Source organism: Diadema setosum, chromosome 12 (genome assembly GCF_964275005.1).
Source record: "Diadema setosum chromosome 12, eeDiaSeto1, whole genome shotgun sequence".
In the NCBI taxonomy this organism is placed as follows: domain Eukaryota; kingdom Metazoa; phylum Echinodermata; class Echinoidea; order Diadematoida; family Diadematidae; genus Diadema; species Diadema setosum.
The window spans coordinates 28715520-28739406 of record NC_092696.1 but is presented as its reverse complement, the minus strand read 5'-3'; the positions used below and the strand labels follow the sequence as shown (position 1 = coordinate 28739406).

General features: G+C 39.6%; 1 long non-coding RNA gene across 2 annotated transcripts; it reads left to right on the top strand.

The window, feature by feature from the left end:
* Positions 1-5489: 5489 nt before the first annotated feature.
* Positions 5490-21374, top strand: LOC140235689 (uncharacterized). Of its 2 annotated transcripts, none has more exons than XR_011901709.1 (4): positions 5490-5562; positions 15215-15312; positions 16928-17003; positions 19712-21374. It is a non-coding gene; the product is annotated as an uncharacterized lncRNA (long non-coding RNA). The 2 variants fall into 2 exon arrangements; XR_011901710.1 differs by lacking the exon at positions 5490-5562 and adding an exon at positions 12851-12985.
* Positions 21375-23887: the final 2513 nt, after the last annotated feature.

Here is a 23887-nt window from a genome sequence, read left to right as displayed (position 1 = left end):
ATCTCTAGCAACATGTACATATATAGTTTTATGGCGGTCTGATGAATTCTTCATGAAATAAATGCAAAAACTGTGATAATTTTTTTCATTTTCAGTGCCCCAATAGCGACAAGCGTCACCGACCCTAGTCTAATCTCTAGCCGTTTTTATTTTGTCTTTATTTCTCTGAGTTGCAGCTTGTGTATTGTGCAGAAGCCCGCTGTATTGCGCTAAGCCGAGTGAGGGAGCATACCCAGTGATGGCGACAAAAAACGGTTCGGGCGTCGCAATCACTGGGTATGCGCTCTCACTCGGCTTGCTGCAACTCGGAGAAATAAAGACGAACTAAAAAAGGCTAGAAACTACACTACACCGACCCCAGCTTGGCATGAAAAGTTAGTTAGCAGGCAAAAACCCTTTTTTGTCGAAGAAAGAGTCTGTGTGCGCTAAGACTACTACACGCACCACTGGCACTGGCGCCTGTAGCAGTGCAGCTAGTTGTGCGTGTAGTAGTCTTAGTGAGCGCAAACTCTTTTTCGAAGAATAAGGTCTTGTCGCAACTAAAGTGACCTGTAAAATTTTATTGATATCACAATTTGGAATCACATACTACCTAGGGGTGTTCCAGAGGGTCCAACCGACCACCCCATGCAGTCAAACCTTTTCTGCGGGGTGGGTTGAACGAAGTCACTTTTTCTGGGTCCCTGCGCCTTGACTATAAGCTAATTTAGCCCTATATCTGTGCCAGGAACTTTGGAGAACGTATAGAAAGTTTATGGATTTTTTTTTTTCTGTTTGTTTTTGTATGTGTGTGCGTGTGTGTGTGTGTGTTTGTGCAAATCGGCAGTCAACCCACACTAAGGGTAAAAGACGCACAATATCGACGTATTTATGCCCTGCGTATGTGTTCATTAAACTTATTCGTCTACAATAACCATCGCTCAATGATTGTATTGATGCAATGACAAATATTATTACCCACGCCGATGAAAATCGGCAGGGTTATGTAAAGGGCTCCGTATGTTTGTTTGTTTGTTTGTTTGATTGTGTACAAGATAACAAGAAAACGGGTGAACGGATTTGCACCAAATGTTCAGGAAATGTTTGGATAGTGACAGGAAAGAATCGATTAGATTTTGGTGATAATCGGTTGACCCCTGCAAATTCTGTGTGACCTTGTAGTTTTGACCCCATAGTATAGTATGATGGTGTGACCACTCTGAACATTTTCCCGGTTTTTACTTTGCACATTTTCTGCTACCATACGAAAACAACTCCCAGACGACGGACTTCGCTGCTCAAATGTTCGTAAGAATTCCAAAATTTACCGTTATTTGAGGGACTAGTCCTTCTGAATTTGTGAAAATTTTGTGAAAGTTCGCTTTCCGTTGTCACAAAGTGGCCTGTATTTGGTGATTTTTCATATTAATATTGATTCTTTTTTTCGTTGGAGGAACATTGCTCAATCACGGGAAAATTTTGCTCGGTCCCAGTCACACTGCAGTGCGTATGCTTCCATAGTGCACTATCTCACTGGGCGAAATTTGAAGTCTTGGGCGAAATTTGGACGCATGACCACCATGTCAAGATCACCGCTTCGCACTCTTTTTCATTGTAGAGTGTTTTGGTGGAAGTGAATGTTCGGATAGTGACAGGGAAGAATCGATTAGATTTTGGTGATGATCATAATTGACCCCTGCAAATTCTATGTGACCTTGTAGTTTTGACCCCATAGTATAGTATTGCAACTACTCTGTCAAGCCGAGTCTGTAGCGCCGCTAAGGCGTGGGTCTGCCGCTTTTGACGGCCCCTGTAGTTAATTCTGTGGACAAACAATAAGTGAAAGATTTAATCGCAGGCACACACAATCATGTCATCTTTTGATGAACTTATCATGATGTCTCTTCCTTTACCATGTTCAAGCGATTGCATGATCGGGGGGGGGGGGGTGGAAGAGTAGCTGCGTTGAGGATTGTAGTCAATATCTGTGAACATTAATAATGACTGTTTCTGTCACTCAGACACTAGGCATGTTAGGGAACCAATAAAGTAGATATTATCTTTTTTTTTTACATGAATATCCATGCAGATTTCATTGGCACGACCAGTCAACTCCCAAAATCAAACTTTAAGCGATACAGTAAGAAAAACGGGAGTTACAGTATATCGCGGTAGGAGGCAATATTTCAGAAGAGATTGATTATCCTGTCACATAGGAAACGTGTCGAAGCTGAGTTTCATTGATGTTAAACCCAACTCGGTATTTTGTGCAATATTTTGTTCCTGTTGTCCGCGCGGCTCTGTACGCAGTCATTTTGTCAGTTGTTCGTTAGTTTCAATTTCATGTTAATAGGGTAATTTCTTCAAGACCTACAGATCTTACTCTTCTTCAGAGAGCCTGCAGCTTGGTTGGCTGCCTTCGTGCCTGAAATCTTATTATTTTTGCATCAGAGAGTCAAGATATGGGCAAATGAATTATTCTAGGTAGTATTGTAGTTTGCTGAAGCGAAAATTATTTTGACAATGACTGAAAATGAAACGAGTGAAGCAAGTTATAAATAATAAGATTAACGTGTAACCCTGTAATCAACTGTTTGGTATTTTACATTTCTTTTCTTCACTATTTATGTGTATCTTTCTACTCTAATTGTTACAGAGTCGTCTTTTTGAGGCTGCTACTATGTCGACGATATCAAGCAGCTCTAGCGTCTCGATTCTGAGCGTATTCCTTACTGCCCTCTACCGGTTCTTAACTGTCAGGATCGATCCTTTCGGAACGCGCAAAGTTGTGACGACGCGGCGCTGTTTGGCATTGTGCATCACAATATGGGTCCTCTCTGTGATTTGCAACGTGTCGGCGATAGTATCACCAGAGGGAAGCGTCACCCGCCGCACCATGTCTGCAATACAGGGTGCAGGAATGGTAGGCGTTCTGTTCTTCACAGGGATGGCGTAGTACTTTCTAATTTACATCGGGATTTCGCGTCCCTCGTCCGGTGGGCATGCCGTACCTGTCGACGCTCAGAAAATCAAAGAAAATCAACGCCTTCTCCGTACATTTGCCTTGATATACGGCACGTCTGCAGTATTTTTGACGGTGTCCTGTTCAGCTCCAGTAACGATAGCTGTGACCGGGCACACCACTATGCCATGGCTTTTTGAGATATTTTGTTGGGCTTCGATCCTCAATAATATGACCAATCCGGCCATTTTCTTGTGGCGGTCTCGTGATTTCAGGATGTTAATTTGCCACTGCGGTTGGGCTAGACGGCGGGCTGCTGCAGTTTGTGTTATTAATGTTGTTCCGAACAGCAAGTAACGACAAGATTCCCGTGTTGGCAAGAAGTCGTAACAGTAAGGATAGCAGAAACATGTAAGAATATGTATGATCTCTGGTTTAGTTCTTTTCATAGTGCCATCTATTGAAAGGGTACACGTCACGAGTGTCGACCAGGAGTCATACAGCTCACGAGTCATAGCGCTCGTGAGTCATACAGCCCATGAGTTATACAGCTCACGAGTCATACAACCCATTAGTTCGACACTAAGCCAACAAGGCCCACGAGACCGACGCATACGCCCCGTGTTGTATCTGTCGAACTCGTGGGCTGTTTTTACCTATAGTGTCGAACTGATGGGCTTTATTTGTCTAGTGTCAAACTCATTGGCTGCATGACTGGTACGCTCTTGGACCTGTTTTTAAGGACGAACTCGTGGGTCTGTGACTCGTGGGTGTTGGTCTAGTGGGATGACCCCGGCATTCAAAGCGTCGTTCTGCGCATTGCTCTGACCTGTCCAAGTGCAGGAGGGCAACCATGTCAAACATAAGCACACTTTCCAAAATTGAAAAAAAGAAAAGAAAAATCAAACCTCTTGAAAGGACCCCTAAGAAGAGAGAGAGAGAGAAAAAGAAATATATGTATATATATATATATATATATATATATATATATATATAATGAGATAATGATAATGAGATAATTATATCTCCGTCCATCAAACTCGTTAGAATTACAGGTACCTCGAATCAAGCATAATTGGGGGGATCGGGCTTTTTCATATATGGGCCCAAAACTATGGAATGGCCTACCAAAATCTCTTAGAGAAGCATCTTCCATTGATGTTTTCAAAAAGAATCTCAAGACATATATTTTCAATTTAAATTGACAATATTGTATACCTGTATGTATAGTATGTGTACGTATATAGGCCTATTGTTTGTTGGTTTATTGTCTTATCATTTTCTGTGATACTGTTGTAACGTGACACAATATGTACTCTGTTCTATAGCGCCTTGAGTATCTTTTTTAGGTAGAAATGTGCGCTTTATAAGAGTCTCACTATTATTATTATATGTATGTATACATATATCTATATATATGCTGTTCATAAAGGAAAAAAAATAATGATTTTATATATAAGCATAATTATTTGTTCTAAGTATGTAATGTTAGTACATCAAGGCCACCGATAATCATCATTTTTTTTTTTTTTTTTTTTGAGGGGGAAGCTGCCTTAGAACTGAAACTGAACCTCGTCAATAATAGAGGATTCTATAAAGGAGAATCAATTCCAAATGCGCATGTGAATTGAGAGAATGCAGCAGTATTACTAGCACAATTTTGTCTATGTGTGCATTTCTTTTTCTGGTGTTTGTGTGTCTTGTTGTTTTTGTCATAGTTCTTGGTATGAACGGCTAAATGAATAGTGTCTGTGCCGCAGCATTTCATTATCTCATTATTTTCAGTTTTGTGTCCCCCCTCCGTATTTTAAAACAAGTACCACGTGAGCACTGTCTACAATACTTTTATATTACCTGCATCGTGTAAATCAGTTATCAGATGCTCAAATCGGATAGGTGTCAGTTGTTTTCCCATGATCCACGACTTCAATACAAGCTCCGCATTTTCTTTTCAGGATGCTAATGATATTAAAGTGCGTCTGCACTGGCAAGAAACATGTCTAGCGCCATCATAAGGCTCATTTTTCTCTGTGGTGCCCAGCATTTCCCCCATAATGCCAAGCGGCGTGCAGCAATTAACCCCTTCCACACTGAATTCTGAAATCCCCATAGACTTAACACACAGACCACCAGGTTTCCGTAGGGGATGGCCTCGCAGCGCAGCGGCTTGCTTCGATCCCGCATTATGCGCAGTCCAGTGCATAGTATGTATACCATGATCGATGGTACATCCCATGGTTATGCGTACGTTGTCACGTAAATCACTTCGCGATCTGTTCGGTGCTTTCAAACATTGTCTTCAACACTCAGATCGTTTATTCTGATCTTTGTGTCGAACTTCAATCTGCGTGCCATTATGTCGCGGATACGACTTGGTAAATGCTGGATCCAGTGGGAGGAGATGCGAGCTGTTTATCGGCAAGAAATGAAAAAGATAAACGTTGCCCTTCACGGCCCATCAAGCCATTCAACACAGGATGACTTTGCTGGTCATCTGCTGGATGTCCACCACTCGCACTGCATTCTGGGCATCAGCACTGTGTGCCAGGATTGCGGGATCAACCCGTTGTGAAAGTTTCTACATGCACTCAGACTGAGTCAGAAGCCTCTGATAAGCCAAGGTGGGTGAAACTCAACTTGTATGATATATAATTGTACCTATTTTTTATTCAGTTGCAAATGACATTCACTGATCGAACGCTGAATTTATAACCTTCCAAATCCATGTAACGATAACGTTACCGTTACTTGAATTACCGGTAGGCCTACAGTTGTACCGCAGCGTTGATCATGCAACCATCGCGATGAACGATGACACAATTTAAAACAGCCTTATTCACATTTTTTTTAAAATGATTATCACAATAAATACTGACGTCCAACTTACGACAAAAAGTACTATGATAACTCAATGACTAGACCTAGGCCTGATTAAGTCAATTAGTGAACGTGTACGGTCACAGTAGTAGACCCAGCCATACATGTAAATTATCACCGACACTAACGTTAGATAGCCGTAGGTATCCTATATGAACGTTTTCATTTTTAGCTTATTGTTCCTCACTAACCCAGCCTCAACAAATTGTCAAAATTTCTAGGAAGGGAAATCATGATCAATTCAAGATATGTTATCTGTTTTCCAATTGCAATCTCGAGATTGGTGTCATTTCTCACATGTGTGGTAATATTCAGGGGGACAGCACATCAGCTGTACATATACTTCTACTTGTAGGCCTAGATCTACAGTAGGACTAGGAACCGCGTGTACATTTGCTCTGGTACTACTAGTCACTACTAGACTACTAGTGCTGACTGTAGTACTAACGTTAGATCTGTAACTCTTACCGTCTAGTTATCTTAGTACTAGCTAACTATACACAGCCCAGTCGCTGTACATGGTACGTCGCGACAGGGCTGTACGCGCGCGACCACCAATCACTAGGAGAGGCGACGTAATCGTACACGATAGCTTTGACTTTTGATACTTACGATCATTTTTGTCACCTCAAACTCATCGAGTATACTCTTCAATATTTACTCTACATCTGATGCTATATATATTCAAATGTACGTAATGAAACTTACCGAAATTGATCATCATATCCAGCATGTCCACACCGTACACAATCTTTCACGCCAGGCCAAGCTCAGATATCGGGTGGTCACGTGATGTGAATGCCCTTTCAAGCAGCGTACGCACGGTTACTAGTATAAGGTATACAGCTATAAACTGTACTGGGTTATTGTGTCGCAGACGCCAAGGTTTGTTCGACACTTTCAACGCACACGCGCTCGCTCTGGAGCACATCCGGTCACGCATGCGCATAAGTCAAGGCGCCATTTTGAATCCTGCAACGACGAAGCCACTGTCGGCTAGCGCCAGCCGTGTTGCCATCCGTTCATTGGTCCGTTAAGGACGTGCGCAGCACGTGTGCGCGGTAGACGAACGGAGATCATCGGCGTAGAGCCGTAGCAATCACTTCGTCTATCTAACGCAACGTCATTGGGGTCAACTTGATATGAAAACGATTATAAAGTTCTAAATATTACTGTATCATTCCCAAGGAATCGATTTTCATCAATCTCTTCTTTCAACCACGGTCGCAATCATAATATGCTAACAGAATGTTAAAAGATAATTCTCAGCATGAAACCATCAGTCGGTCTCCGTGCTTAGCCACACACACGTTAGTACGTACGTATATAACACACACGAAGCTTAGATCTGTGAACCAGTCGTTTTCTTTAAATACTCACAGTGCATTTTTCTTTTTTCATGTCGGGCATACTGGGGTGGCAACGCGGCGGTCTCGTTATGTTCTATCTGTCAACGAGATGGCAACTCGGCTGTCTCTTAATCTTACGATCAGTAGAGTGCATTTCTGTCTGTCATTGTATAGTACGTTTTGATATGTCATTTTAGTACATTTTCATTGCTGTCTATTATGAAGTACATTTCTATCTGACATTGTAGATGGCAACACGGCTGTCTCTTGAAGTAAAGTGCATTTCTATCTGACATTTTAATGGCAACACGGCTGTCTCTTATGAAGTAAAGTAACTTTCTATCTGTCATTGTAGATGGCAACACGGCTGTCTCTTATGAAGTAAAGTGCATTTCTATCTGACATTGTAGATGGCAACACGGCTGTCTCTTATGAAGTAAAGTAAATTTCTATCTGTCATTGTAGATGGCAACACGACTGTCGATATCTTATGGAATAAAATACATTTCTATGTCATTGAGATGGCAACACGGCTGTCTCTTATGAAGTAAAGTATACATTTCTATCTGACATTGTAGATGGCAACACGGCCGTCTCTTATGAAGTAAAGTAACTTTCTATCTGTCATTGTAGATGGCAACACGGCTGTCTCTTATGAAGTAAAGTGCATTTCTATCTGACATTGTAGATGGCAACACGGCTGTCTCTTATGAAGTAAAGTAACTTTCTATCTGTCATTGTAGATGGCAACACGGCTGTCTCTTATGAAGTAAAGTGCATTTCTATCTGACATCGTAGATGGCAACACGGCTGTCTCTTATGAAGTAAAGTAAATTTCTATCTGTCATTGTAGATGGCAACACGACTGTCGATATCTTATGGAATAAAATACATTTCTATGTCATTGAGATGGCAACACGGCTGTCTCTTATGAAGTAAAGTATACATTTCTATCTGTCATTGTAGATGGCAACACGGCTGTCTCTTATTTTATGGAATAAAGTGCATTTCTATGTGTGTCATTGAGATGGCAACACGGCTGTCTCTTATAAAGTAAAGTGCATTTCTATACTAGTATGTGTCATTCAGATGGCAACACGGCCGTCTCTTATGAAGAACATTGACATTGTAGATGGCAACACGGCCGTTTCTTAAAGGACAAGTTCACCTTCATTAACATAAGGATTGAGAGAATGTAACAATATTAGTAGAACACATCATTGAAAGTTTGAGGAAATTCGGACAATCGGTTCAGAAGTTATGAATTTTTGAAGTTCTTGTGCAGTCACCGCTGGATGAGAAGACTACTACAGTGTATGATGTCACATGCGTACAACAATATAAGGAAAATATAAAGAGAATTTCACAAAATTTCATCTTTTGAAAAAAGTACACATTCCCTTGACTCGTTACTGGTATGTTATGGGTAATATTATTCCCATTGCCTTTAGAAAGAGGTAAGTCAAGTGCTCTTTTATTATGCGAAAAAAGTGAAAATATGTTGAATTTTCTTTATATTTTCTTTATACTGTTGTACTCATATGACATCATGAGCCTTAGTAGTCTCCTCATCCAGCGGTTCAAACACAAAAATTTTAAAAATTCATAACTTTTGCATCGATTGTCCAATTTTCCTCAAACTTTCACTGATGTGCTCTACTAATATTGCTGCATTCTCTCAATCCTTATGTTAATGAAGGTGAACTTGTCCTTTAAGTAAAGAAGTGCATTTCTATCTGTCATTGAGATGGCAACACGGCTGTCTCTTATTGAATAAAATGCATTTCTATGTCATTGAGATGGCAACACGACTGTCTCTTATGAAGAAAAGTAAATTTCTATCTGTCATTGAGATGGCAACACGGCTGTCTCTTATGGAATAAAGTGCATTTCTATATGTGTGTCATTGAGATGGCAACACGGCTGTCTCTTATAAAGTAAAGTGCATTTCTACTGTCTCATTAAGACGGCAACACGGCTGTCTCTTATGGAATAAAGTGCATTTCTATGTGTGTCATTGAGATGGCAACACGGCTGTCTCTTATGAAGTAAAGTGCATATGTGTCATTGAGATGGCAACACAGCTGCATAGCTATGAAACAAAGGATGCCCCCGTTCTTTTGAGCTTGTGAGAGGAGGTAATCCCAGTGAGGCAAAAGAGGGATCCTTTAATGACTTGGACAATAGACATAGTACTTGGACAATAGACATAGGATCCTTATCATGAAGCCTCTCTTCATACTTTATAGAACCAAATCTAATAGTCTGTGAACAGATTGAACACTGGTGATTGAACTGGGTTCCCCTAAAAATGTTGCACTTGGACACTCTATAGAAAAGTGTGAAAGGAGAAAAGAGGCTCTGCAGTTACAGGGTCTATTAAAGAACTTAATCTTTACCAAGCAGAGCTAGCTGTGCCATGAAAGGGACAACACACAGAATGTAAAACCACCAGACCAACTTAATAAAGGGATTATCAGATTTAAGGTGCAATTGAGCATGTTCTTTTAACACATTTTGCCCATGATTAATGCTAATTTTCAAAGCAGTAGCCTCATCCTTTCAATACTTATTAGACCAGAGTCCTCACATAATATCAAGAGGTGCCGCTATTGTTTGTTTTACAATGCACGGTCAGATTTAGTCGATTACATTCAAAAACTCATGCGTTCAATATGCATTGCCTAGTATATACTCGCATTTGCCAGTATAGACCTGTTGGTCTCTGGTGGTGATATCAACTGTAGTTACTTACGTATTGCTCAAGCTGTCAATGCTCCCAGGGCAGTGGGAGATCCATCGAACACACTTGCTGATGCAATCTCCTTGTTCAATAGCTGTAAGCTATGTTGAACCAAGAAAAGGCTGGTCAAAAAATACTTTCCCCAATCTAGTCAAAAGAGCTAACAAAATGCAATATCTATCACATCCAGTATCTTTATGTCATAGTGCTATCCCAATGCATTCAATGTATGTTCCATATGCATTCAAATACAAGATTATTCAACCCATTTGTAGTTTAGCAGGATTCGCAGTTTCATTTAGAAACTGACAGGGACCGCGACGAGAACGCTCCTGCTGTGGCCCCCAAAAAACTTGTTTCATTACAACAATTGTACATTAACTGTTGTATCTCCTTGCCTATATGAGGTTGTCTGCTATCAATACACCTGACCTCAATATAGGGAAGAAAGACAGAGAAACTCCATACCATTCTTGCCATACATGCCTTGCACAGCAGAGTTGTTTCATTTCGACAATTGCTACACCAACTGTCACAGCTCCTTGCTATTCGAGGCTGTCTGCAATCACCTGGCCTCAAAAAAAGGAACACAGAGAAACCTTAACTATTCTTGGCTTGCTTAGCAGAGCAAGGCAAGAGAGCCTTCGGTCTAAGAGAGACAATAATGAAACGAATCAGCATGTAACAATAAATAATAAAAAAAGAATTGATAAAAAGCTGCATAACACAGCTGAAGGTTGGGGGTTAACATGCTCTTCCATGAAGTCCCAAATGGGGGGATAGGCCAATGAATGTTGTCACCACACCTGGCCTTGAAGAATAGGGAGAGAGGACTGGTTAAGACTTACAGTTTCCCGCACCAACCTGGTGTCATAATTGGCTGAATAATTAAGAAAGTAAGAAAACAAACAAAAGTTAGTGATGACAAAAAAATAATATCAAGAAATAATAAAAGTAAGAGCGGTAAAAACCTGCCTCTTACCCGGTTGGGGAACAACCAGCTCTAATCAGTCCCAAAATCGGGATGAGGCTTCCAGCAATCGCAACTCCTTGCCTCTGAGAATTTGTATGGGAGGGAGGACTTTTCAAGACTTATGGTGTTCCGCACCAACCTAATGTCAACATCGGTGAATAAAGGTCAAATTCGGTCTAAGGCAGTGCAACATTGAGACTTTACAACCATGTGAAATTCATTTAAGCATTTCATAATAACAATTGTTGAGACTAAGTACCATAGCAAAACTGATTTAAGATAAACATTGGCCATGAGACAAAGTATATAATGCTGTATGGTTTCAAGTTCACATGCGGAAAGAAGTTACAATGAAAACATAATCGCAAGTCTTTCCCTTATCGAATAAACAGTGGAAAATATATGACACTTGCATTCACGTTTAAGATCTGATTAGATTTGATTCACAAGCCACAAGCACATTATGCAAATCAGAGTGATTTCATATAGCTGGATGTAGCCACAAGCTATATTTGTACGGAACATAGCCACTATCAATAACTTTAATAAAAGAAACATTCAAGTTAAAGATCTTTTGAATTTCATGGAGATATCTGCTTCACATGCCACAAGCATAATTTTCATTCAAATCAGAGTTATTTGACATTGCTGAATGTAGCCACAAGCATACAAGCTCTTAGTATGAAACATAGCCATTAATGAAATATATAAACATATCCATTTGGAATGAACAGCATTTAAGATAAAAACTTGGAATAACATTTGTTTTACAGGCTGCAAGCACATCAAGAAATTACTTAAGAGACAGCCGTGTTGCCATCTACAATGTCAATGTTCTTCATAAGAGACGGCCGTGTTGCCATCTGAATGACACATACAAGTATAGAAATGCACTTTACTTCAGAGACAGCCGTGTTGCCATCTACAATGACAGATAGAAATCTATACTTTACTTCATAAGAGACAGCCGTGTTGCCATCTCAATGACACACATAGAAATGCACTTTATTCCATAAGAGACAGCCGTGTTGCCATCTCAATGACACACATAGAAATGCACTTTACTTTATAAGAGACAGCCGTGTTGCCATCTCCATAGACACACATAGAAATGCACTTTATTCCATAAGAGACAGCCGTGTTGCCATCTGAATGACACATACTAGTATAGAAATGCACTTTACTTTATAAGAGACAACCGTGTTGCCATCTCAGTGACACACATAGAAATGCACTTTATTCCATAAAATAAGAGACAGCCGTGTTGCCATCTACAATGACAGATAGAAAGTTACTTTACTTCATAAGAGACAGCCGTGTTGCCATTAAAATGTCAGATAGAAATGCACTTTACTTCAAGAGACAGCCGTGTTGCCATCTACAATGTCAGATAGAAATGTACTTCATAATAGACAGCAATGAAAATGTACTAAAATGACATATCAAAACGTACTATACAATGACAGACAGAAATGCACTCTACTGATCGTAAGATTAAGAGACAGCCGAGTTGCCATCTCGTTGACAGATAGAACATAACGAGACCGCCGCGTTGCCACCCCAGTATGCCCGACATGAAAAAAGAAAAATGCACTGTGAGTATTTAAAGAAAACGACTGGTTCACAGATCTAAGCTTCGTGTGTGTTATATACGTACGTACTAACGTGTGTGTGGCTAAGCACGGAGACCGACTGATGGTTTCATGCTGAGAATTATCTTTTAACATTCTGTTAGCATATTATGATTGCGACCGTGGTTGAAAGAAGAGATTGATGAAAATCGATTCCTTGGGAATGATACAGTAATATTTAGAACTTTATAATCGTTTTCATATCAAGTTGACCCCAATGACGTTGCGTTAGATAGACGAAGTGATTGCTACGGCTCTACGCCGATGATCTCCGTTCGTCTACCGCGCACACGTGCTGCGCACGTCCTTAACGGACCAATGAACGGATGGCAACACGGCTGGCGCTAGCCGACAGTCGAAGCCCGGCGGTCAGGAATTGCGCCAGAAAGTGTCATTTATTTGTTCCACGGACTTATCGCAAGTGGTCTCCATGGACCCAGTGTGGCGAACTATTCTTCTGTAGCATTTAACGTGAGTAAAGTATTCTGTTTAAAGGAGAAAAGTATACATGTTCGTAAGTTTTGTAGTTGTGTTGAGGTTCCTCACTTCGAGGCTGCATGCCGTGCGTGTCAGACGCTGTTTTCGCATAGCGTTACAGTGTCTGGTCGGGCTAAGTACTAGCAAAGATTTATGTGCGAGAGATAACGCATCTGGAGCTTTCATCACTCATTGTGTTGGACTTCATGAAAACTCAATAAAGACCATGAAATTTGAAGGAATATTTTTCTGCACATCGTGTAGTATATCTAAATCAGCTATTGAAAATAATTTTTGGTCGTACAAAACCTTATGGTAATAAAATGCTTGACTACATGTACAGTTGTAGCGACAGTCTTATACAGGGCAGCTTGCATGCAACGTTGCAGACAACTGGGTGCAATTGAACTCACATGGTGACCGGCAATAGATTGCGCAGACCTGCAGCCTGTGCCTCCATGGGATATGGGTTACCACTTATCGCACAATCCTGCAGGCAACACCTCCACTGGTTACAAAAATAAGATTTGGTATTCAAACCCTTGGACTGACTGGAGGCCCTGGCTGCAGGATTGCACAATCTATCGTTGGTCAGATTTTGTGAGCTCACTTGCACCTAGTTGCCAGCGCCGTTGCATTGCGAGCTGGACTGTATGAAAGACGTAGACATAATTCATTATGCCTTTCATACATGTACGTACCTGTACTGTACTTTTTCGAGTATGGTTACAGTTGTAGTTCTCTGTTTCGGTAGGTTGTATAATATAACAAGGAAGGACAGTTGGGGCTCAGTAACTGGACACCAATTTTACTAAGATTTACAATGAGAAAATTTGGGTGTTTTTTACGTCAAATGGCCAAGGTCAAAGAGAGCATATCAGAATAAATTGATTTGATTTGTGGGCATTATTGGAAATACAAGGCCAGAACAAAAGGAAGGTACAGGCACATTTGTACAATGTATAATTGTCACACATGCAAAACTGCTATTTCATACATTTACACTGTACAGACCCTACACGCCAATGTACACTCCCATCAAATTCAGCACCTTTTCTTTGCCATCATAATATCAATATACAGTGTAGTAGAAATACTGATTTCTTGATGTCAAGATAGCTTTGCAGCGGAGTAATTGGCTGTCCTTGAGTGGTATACCTGATCAATTATGTGAAGCCAGATGAATATTGCACGATGGACGAGTGTAATATTCGTCAAGCTGAATGCAATATGTCTGGTATACCATGAAAGGGTAGCCAATATTATGATTATTATGTAGATCTGCCCCCAAAGATGCGTGAACAGTGGTTTGGAATTCATGGAAATCGCTTAAATTGAAATTGCATTTTACACTAGTTTATGAAATGAAAGAATTCCATGTCTCATCCACCTTTACTGGTACGAAAGCACAGTCGCACGCTACTCTAGCGCACTGTCATACCATCTCAGTAGGCTACCGGGCCATGCAGTATGGTGTATTGTTTCACAGAAATCTTTTACAGTAACCTATTGGGATTTTCATCTTTCTTCAACATGGTCATTGCTGCATGATTGGTAATAAAGGGGACAGACTACATGTTTTTAGTGTGCTGCTGAAACCTCTCATATAATATTCACTAATGTGATATGAAAAGTCTGGGGTACAGTACATTTGTATGCATGGTATCCAACTAACATTATGTTTTATGCTGTACTGCTCTTGCCTTGATTTACCTTGATGTTGGGCGTAAAGTATACATGATGTATAAACTTATTTGCCCCTGTGCATCTTCTTTGTGTTAGTTCTCGGTCATCAGAATAATCTGACTTACTTGTAGCCTCTGCAACTGATAGCACAACATCACAGACAGAAACCATCTCCACCTCTGCAGTTGCTGACAAACATTGTACAGCATTGTCTTCTTTGAGGTTGTGCTCCTCTGAAATATGTAGTGCATTGTCAATCACCTCAGAATCCATAATGTCCACTGGACGATTTTAATTGCATGGAAACCTTACTCTTTGCATGCTCTGCAGGTTGATTAAAAAGGTATTTTACACACAGAGGTCAGCTACAGTGTCTAACAGAGCCCTAAGGCGATGTCAATGTTTCAAGGCACTCTTGGAATTTTGTGCCAATGGAAATACATTGTGTGGAATAACAATGAGATTTAATTTTTCTTCAAAGTTAGATGTCTTTGGTTATATTGTGTAGTACAAGCTGTTAGTTCATATGTTTTTCAGAGCAACTACTGCTGAAGATCTACCTGCAGGAAGCTCTGTCCAGATACGTCTCGAACTCCCAAGGACTCAAGAATTGGGCCAGCCGGTAGATACTTCAAGTGAGATTTCTTGAAGCGTACATTGTAGTACAGTGTATTGATAGGGTCCGAAATTTATTTTGTGATCATTGTTTGTTCTTACAGCATAATCCTGTCGGGATGGATAACAAAAATATCCTATAAACCCAGAGATGCCGACTATTCTGGAATATTCATTAAGCCTGTCAATAGCCCTCCCCCATACAGTTTGTTTTTCCTGAGTGGCTAATAGTAGATGGTTGCCTCTGAAGACACAGTACATGAATAGTGTAATGTATTCATACACAAACCTCCTTATCATCTGTTCGGTAATACGAAAAAAAAAAAGAAAGGTGACTTACAGTTACTAAGTAAGTTCAAACTCAAGACCTTTATTGGTCAACTAAAGCAGTCATGACATTGGGATGAGTTATTTTGATTTGGATAGATATGCTGATATCTAACACCAAACATGGAAAATAGCTCATGATTGGCCAATTTCTGGATACCTTGTAACGAACAGTGCTGGGAATTCATCTGACTTCTTGAGTCTTTTGCTGATTTTACCCATAAAATAGCATGCAGTATTTAGGATGTATCCTGCTGGAAACCTCAAGTTATATACCGGTACTCATTGTTCCTGTTATTTCTTTCCAGAAATGTTCTGCTGAAGTGGAAGTTTACCATCAGCAAAATTAGTGTTATTTTAAGTTCTGCAGCCCAAGATATCTTCGGCCTCGTATCTCAGAGGAAAAATGCCAGCTGAAATAACTTGTGCATTGGAAGCAATGTTCTGAATAAGGAATGAAAGAATGCAAATGGCCATCCAACTGATCCAAATGTTCCTCTCAGAGAAAACATAAAAAAAAACATGTTTTCTTTGGTCATAATACTGCCTTTAGTATACCAGACGATGTTTAGTTTGTGAGTTATTCAGAAAAAATGTTTTTATTTCGTATACCGGTATACAAATCAATTGATTTTATTAAAACTCTTAAAACCATTGCTTTGATAAGAGTGTGATCCCTCAGCTACATTGTAAAGGAACAATACATGTGTACTCTATACTCTACACAGTGTGTCCTACAGTGTATACCCATTGACCAATTACCATTCAATTTTAGGAGTTTGTTGTGAAAGAATGTTTGTAACCTTTACTTTTTGAGAAGTACACTGTATTATACTCAAGATCATTGCTGCTGTTTGCCACACATCATACTTTTCATGGTAAATGCACTGTACAATAATTGCCTTTTCAATATGTTATTCCCATCCATATTAAAAAGACAATATCGTGATCACAAATTGTGTGTAAAAGAGCATTTGCAACACCCTATATCTGCACTTTTTTTTCAGCCAATTAGCATATAAATATTTTTGGGTACATTTTTTTTTTCACGTATCCCTGAGAATTTTCTTGACCATAATACATACTGATGTGTTCTTTCTAGGAGTGTTGTGCTACCTTGCTCGTTGATAACTAGGACTCTAAAAATCTAGGATCAAACTGTAAAATTTTGTACTCGACTCGACATGAAAATGTCATTTACTGACACTCATTCGGAAAATATATGTCATTAGTATAATTGAAAGTAATTATGACTTTGTTGCATTACATGTATGTGGTTAATTAAGTATGCTTTGTTTGTGTTTACAGCTCCTAGGAGAGCTCCTCTGCGCAGAGGAGTGTTGTTTTCACCGATCAACTCTAAGACACTCCTGAACCAAGTCAGGTGAGTATCAAACTAAAAATTATCATTGTTATGCACAGGCTTATTGACAATAAAATGCCCACAAATTTGACCATGAATCCTTTTTATTCCTCTGTCCGATGGGTGCTTGAGGCATGATATTTTTGGGTTGTAGGTCTGTCTGTCTACTTTAGTATACGCGATAACTTGAGTAATACTGAGCGGAATTTGACCAAACATAGTCCGACTATGAAGTATGATTGGGCAATCACTTGATTAGAAATTGGTCGTAGGTCAAAAGTGAAGGTCATCTAAAACAGTTTATGCAATAACTCAAGACTGTATTGAGCAAATTTCAGCAAACTTGGCACAAGGGTAAAATATGATAGGTCACTAACTTGATAACATTTTGTGTAAAATTGGCAAGAGTCAAAGGTCAAGGTCAAATTCTAAAAATTCACTGTGTGATATTAAAACTCAAGACTGGATCAAGCAAATTTCACTAAACTTTGCACAAGGGTGAAGCAAGGTGGGATAATCACTTGATTAGACTTTGGGTAAAATTGGGTAAAACTTCAAAGGTGGATGTAGCAAATCTCAATAAACTAGAGCAATGTACAATGTACATATACCTCAAACAAACATAATGAATGTTCGATATTCTGACGGTTCATTATTCCGAAGGTTCGTTACTCCGAAACACACATATTCCCAATACCTAGAGGTTCGTTAATCCGAAAATGAAAAAGGTTCATCAATCTGAACATTTGTGGCGTTATTCCAAAGATTTGTTAATCCGAAATGATATTTGGAAAAACAAATCTTCGGAATAACGAATCTGCGGACTGAAGAGCCTTCGGAATGACAAACCTTTGGAATAACGAGCTGTAACCCTATTGGGTACCATGTTACCAGGTCTAATAATTGGGGTCTGTGACAAGACTATACTCTTGGCGCTGTTCCCAGGCCATGACCAGGTGCCAGTTGTAATACGATCTCACGAAAGAATGCTTGTGCGCGCCGTGTTCCTTTGTCGGTAGCCCTTCCCAGGCCCCAACCCTGTCTAGCACTTCTGTCTCTTTACTAGTAGTTGGTGTTTTTGTTTTTCTGATGGTAGTGGTCTCTGTCTTGGGTCTGTGTGTGTTTTGCATCTTTCATGTGCGAGGGGAAAAAAAGAGACAGAAAAGAACTTCAAGAATTCGAGGAAGTCTTGCGGATTTTCTTTCTCGTCATTCACGCTAGGGGAAAAAGGAGGGGGGGGGTATTTTTTTTTCTGAATTGTTCATGGCAGGGGAAAGAGGAGACAGGGAGAGAAGCGTTTGTTGCTCTTTTTTCTCTTCAATCCCGTTTACATACATTTAGTTACACTGAAGCATTGATAAAGATTTGCTGCTGTGAAGTCAATAGGACATTAAAATAAGAAGCCTCCCATTTACTTCTGTTCATCGAATCTTCACCTAACTACTGTACCTTTAGAGTATGGTAACAGGAATAGCAGAAATAGTTCTGGTTACCTTGACATGTGTTTGCAGGGAAATCGTGGATGCACTTGAAAAATAGTAGACTTTTTGAAGCTTGAAGTTTGTTATGAAGCCACATATACAGTGTACAAGTTTTGTACATGTAGGGCTCATCAGTTGTTCGATTTCGGTATGAATTTGGAAAGGTTGCAACACAGTTTAGTTAGCACAATTTCGTCAATTCCAAATCAAATTTAGGAGACAGAATCAATTTTCTAAGCCAAGTATCGGAAATCCCAATCAGAGCTGCATATGATAAATTGATATGTCGTGTTACATTGTATCTTGTTGTTTAGTAATGACCAAAGATTCAGGGTTACCTCAAGAAAATCTGATGCATTGCTAAATGAATTACAATATGGAAGATATATTGGTACAATGAAAGATTTTCTACATGATTTGACTCACAAATATTGATTAAGTTGACTGACAAAATTATGTACCTGAACCCATATACTCAACATAAAATATTTTAGAAACGTATTTGCCATAAAACCATCATACTAATGTGACGCCTAGAGCATATAAGTCCAAAGACAATGTTTTATAGTGGTAATTTAATCGCCTGTGGCTTGTGGGGTTTGATAAGACGTGGTTTGGTTTTCCCACAGACCGTATTGAATTTGGAGGAGAAACTTGCAATCTGCTCCATAAACCATTTTCGTACTGTATCCAGATTTACACAATTATACTTGTTTCCTTCCATGCACTCATTGACAACAATTCGAAGAACTTGTCACAGACAGTCAGAATATATAATCTTCCTTGTTCACGACGCTGTTACAAACTTCACATGAGCGCGGACAAAGTTTGTTGGGTTGTCATTATTTGTTTACAAAAATACAATCTGAATACATGAGAAACCCGTTCATTAGCATTGACAACAATTCTAGAACCTGCAACAAACAATACTGGACACAAGAGACACAATATGGTTTTATGCTCCTACTTGCTCCCGAAGCTCGGACAAGCATCGCATGAGCTCGAACAAGCTTTTAGGGTCGCCATATGGGCATCCTTTATTGCAGCAACAAGTCTTAATACATGATAATATCATCTATTACCATTGAATGTTATGATGTCTAGTCAACCAACATGCAAACAAAAACAAACAATCAACAGTCAATGAATTTATACATGCGCATTTTGTGTTACAGTACTTTTGATGTACAGCTGTAGGCAGAATTTGTTTCATTATTTTTCTTATTTATTTCTGTCTCTCATGCGTAGGCCAAGGTGGAGGCGCTCACCAGGGATCAAGTCAATGAGCTGGCCATCACGAACTTGAAAAGGACAGCTGGACTATTCGAAGATTTCTTCGAGCAGTTTGTTCATCCACCGCCACAGCCGCCACGAGAGCCAGAGCCAGAAGCCGTGCCTCCATGGTGCAAATGTGGGCGGTGCAGGGAGATGGCGCATGACGTAGAGAAAAAATGCTGCAGAAAAGCTAACATGCAGTGTCACTCGCTCTCTGCACGATTCCGTCGCCTCTGTTTGGACCCAGCTGTACTCGACATCGTTCGCCACAACCTGGAGAACCAGCACGCCTGGGCCGCAGACAGGGGCAACAGATCATACCGTCACGCGTCATATCGCACATACATTGTACGTCCATTGGCAGCACGACAAATTGGGCGCTGGCAATCGAAGAGTGGTTCCCTCCTGTTCTGTCTGGGCCATTAGAACCGAGTACAGTACTCATCTGCTAACGGGCACTATGTAGGTTATCAGGAGGTCAAAGGGTACCGAGATGGTCATAGGGTCGAACTTTATACTCCTTCCACAACCATTTTCCTTGTATCTTGGATCTTGCAACATACTTTCAATAGACGACACTGGTTGCTCTTAGTTTGGTTAGGTCTTACGATTATTCTATGAGATGTGTGCTCATAGTACATGTAACATAGTGAAGTATCCCTTTGTTGTAGGCCTACTATCTATTACGCATGAGTGATTCTTTATGCACTTATATGCAGGTATCAATTACTGTATGAGACATTATGTTCATTTCAAGACACTAGTGATATTGTAAAATGCTGAATAGGTGAGTAAATCTAACAGAACACGCCAGAGATGACGAACTTCCTTTGTGGCTGATACATGTATAAAACTACATGTGGAAAAAAAAATTGTACAAGACATTTTACCGATATGTGTACACGTATACAAGTACATGTATTGGATGGAGATATTTCTAAACATTTTCTTTGTATTTTTGTCTGCAAAGGCTGCAGATATTTCTAAACATTTTCTTTGTATTTTTATTGTCTGCAAAGCTACTTATTATGCCTCCATCTTGCGGTAACTAGTTATTTAGACTTTGTTTCACCCCATCCCTATGCTAAAACGTTTGTATGCACATTCTGCCAGCAAAACATATATGAATATGATATGCACATCCTCATTGACAGAACAGGGTTTATAGTTCGTGAGGTAGGATGCTTCTCTATATCAAGACATGGCGGTCTATCTCCTACCTCCATGATAAACTGTTGGTTTGATGTAGACTGTGAAGTTCGCAACTCGACATCATCATGGATTTGAAGGTTGAAAATGGCAAAGCCTCTTATCCCCCAAAATATACAAGACAGAATATGTGCAAGATTTACATGCAAACGGGATGTGCTCACCCTTGTCAAAATCCCTGTGCAGTGGATGGTGAAAGAAATATATAATGTAAGTTGGTGTGTTGTCATTATGCCTACACATACATTAACTGTGGTAGTGAATGTTTGGTGTATTTCCTACAGATCTCGTTTTGATAATATATTTTTCTCTGTGGTTGGTTTTCACATTAGCACAAGCTAATCCTATCCCTTTAGCATTTGTACATGATAACCATGGTACTATACATGTGTATTGGAACAGTTTCGCAATAAACACAAAGAGCAAAGAAGGAAACAATCACTCGTTTCTTTTTCTGTCCTAGGTGTCTTGAGATTTATGCAACTAACTCTGGTAAAGAAGGAAACGCGACTTCGTTTCTGAGTCCGACATCAATACTCACAAATCTTGTGTTCCACTTTGTTCCACTCACCTGCATAGCGTACTAGACCAGTTTTGTAGTGAATTTCAAGTTATATTTTCGTCCCTGCTTAGTGGCAGAAACAGCTCAGAGAACCTGTCAAAAATAGTTGGATTCAGAGTTCTGACTGAAATTCCTCCTGAATGTTGGAGAAAACACCTTATGAGCTGGAACAAGCTCTCGAATTGGTCTAGAAATCATTGGAAGTATGCATGAAATTTGAACACTAAGCCATGTCTTGCTCGACTATTTCAGTTACCACACTAAGGTCAGAATTCCTCATCACAAGTAGCCCGCATTTCATGTAGAAACATTGCGAACGACATCCGACTATACAGGTCACAAAAAGATACATTTATCGATACGATATGACCACTTTATTTTTATTTTGAGGTTATTGAGAATTTGCTAATTGATCTGTAGAGGGAATTTAGGCGTTTTATTTGCCAACCCGCACGACAGCAGAGCATTTTGTAACGTACAGTTGTATTCGAACAGACCATTTCCATAATGTATTCAAATTTATGAACATTTCCTTACCTGCACCGTGACAGAGACTATTCAACCTGTGTCAAAAACATTTGGATCCAAAAGATAGAATACAGGGTTAGAATTGGTTGCTCGCAAAGGGTTGCTATGGAGATCCTTTGTTGCAGAAGTTTGCATACAATATGCAGTACACTAATAACACGGTATACATTCCAAAATTTATCCTGTCACAAGCAGTAGACAATTTTAGTTGTGTACACGTATTAAAATTTATGGACATTTTTTCTTCCCCGAGTGATGACAGTTCATGTGACTTTTTGCTAAGACGATTACTGTCTTGAAAATCAGCGCAGATTATATTTGCTGAAAAGGGTCGGACATTTCGGTCAAAGTTTCGGACAAAGTAGAGATCCTTTGTTCAAGAATACACAAAACCTATAATATCAGGAAAGCACTGTATGTCGTATACATATTGTATTAGATTGTGTGTATCATGCATCTGTCCACATGACAAATATTCCTTGTGATGATATTCCAGCAGAATTACACCTGTTGTTTACTGAACATCATTACTGGCGTCATGTGGGGTGTACATGCCTTTTGGTTATTTGTTGGTAATGACAAAACCTTAGTGACGGCTCAATAAACGTTCGTATTGAGTTCACTTCTACAATCATGGATTCCCTAGCAACCCTAAAGCTATAGACAGGGCTCATGTAATGTTTGTCTGAGCTTCGGGATAAACCAAGTTATAACCCTGCACCTGCATGTGCATGGATTCCGTCTTTTGAATCAAATTTTCTGCAACATTATCTTTGGATGGTACTATAAGTAGTCAGTGTGCAAAGGGACGAAATTATAAAGTTGAATTCATTACGAATCATTAGTGCTCACGGATGAAAAGTTTTGCAAGGGTACAAATTCAGAATTGGCAATATGCACCTGCCTACTGGCCTAACTAAGTCCTTTGTGGTCTGATCCTTCTGGAGATGTGTGTTTGGCAAAAGATAAAGAGTAATACACCTGAATCTCCTATATCTCGGTATAAAAATACCTAAACTGTTGTTCCTTGGTGCGATGCTTTCATAAGTTATTCAGCTGAAAACATTTTCTGTGTAAACCTTCAATTTCGCTGGATATACTGTAATTTCCATGGTCCCAAGGACTCCTTCATAAGAGTTTCTATGCAAGCCTTTCACTTGCTTCTTTCGGACAATTTCTATATTATTTGGTAGCCTTTGCTGCGCAAATTTCAAGAGGTTTGTTTTTAACAGGGAGATGGAATCCACTGAGGCCTGGTTTTATGTATGTTGCAGAGTTGCCATTTCTGAAATACTTGTCCATTAGATTTGTTATTCTGTGACAAGACTGATTAAGAGCATTTTGCAGATTGGATTTCAATGCTTCATGAAGTAATTTATCATTATTATTATTACTGTATCATTATTATTATTGTCACTACTATACTACTACTGCTTCTGCTGATACAATTACTTGTACTACTAATACTACTACTATTCTTATTCTTATTATTATCACCATTATCATCCTCATTGTTACTATCATCATTATTATAAGGACCTACTATCTTCAACCACCTACTATCGACCATCTTCAGTAACATTCTTGGACACGGGTTTTAGTCGTCCTTCTCGATCTTTACTGTTTTGGTTCCTGGACTGTTTATTTTTTTTTTTTTATTTATTGACATATTCATATTTATGCATGTGATTCATGTTTACAAGCATTTGTACAGTTGTAGCCGTAGGGCCTTGACATTGATTTGATATACAACTGTACATGTAATGAAAAAATAAACAACACAAAATCAACTATGCAAAACGTACGGGAAAGTGAGGTATAGCGAAACCGTTATCGGTGTATCGCCTACA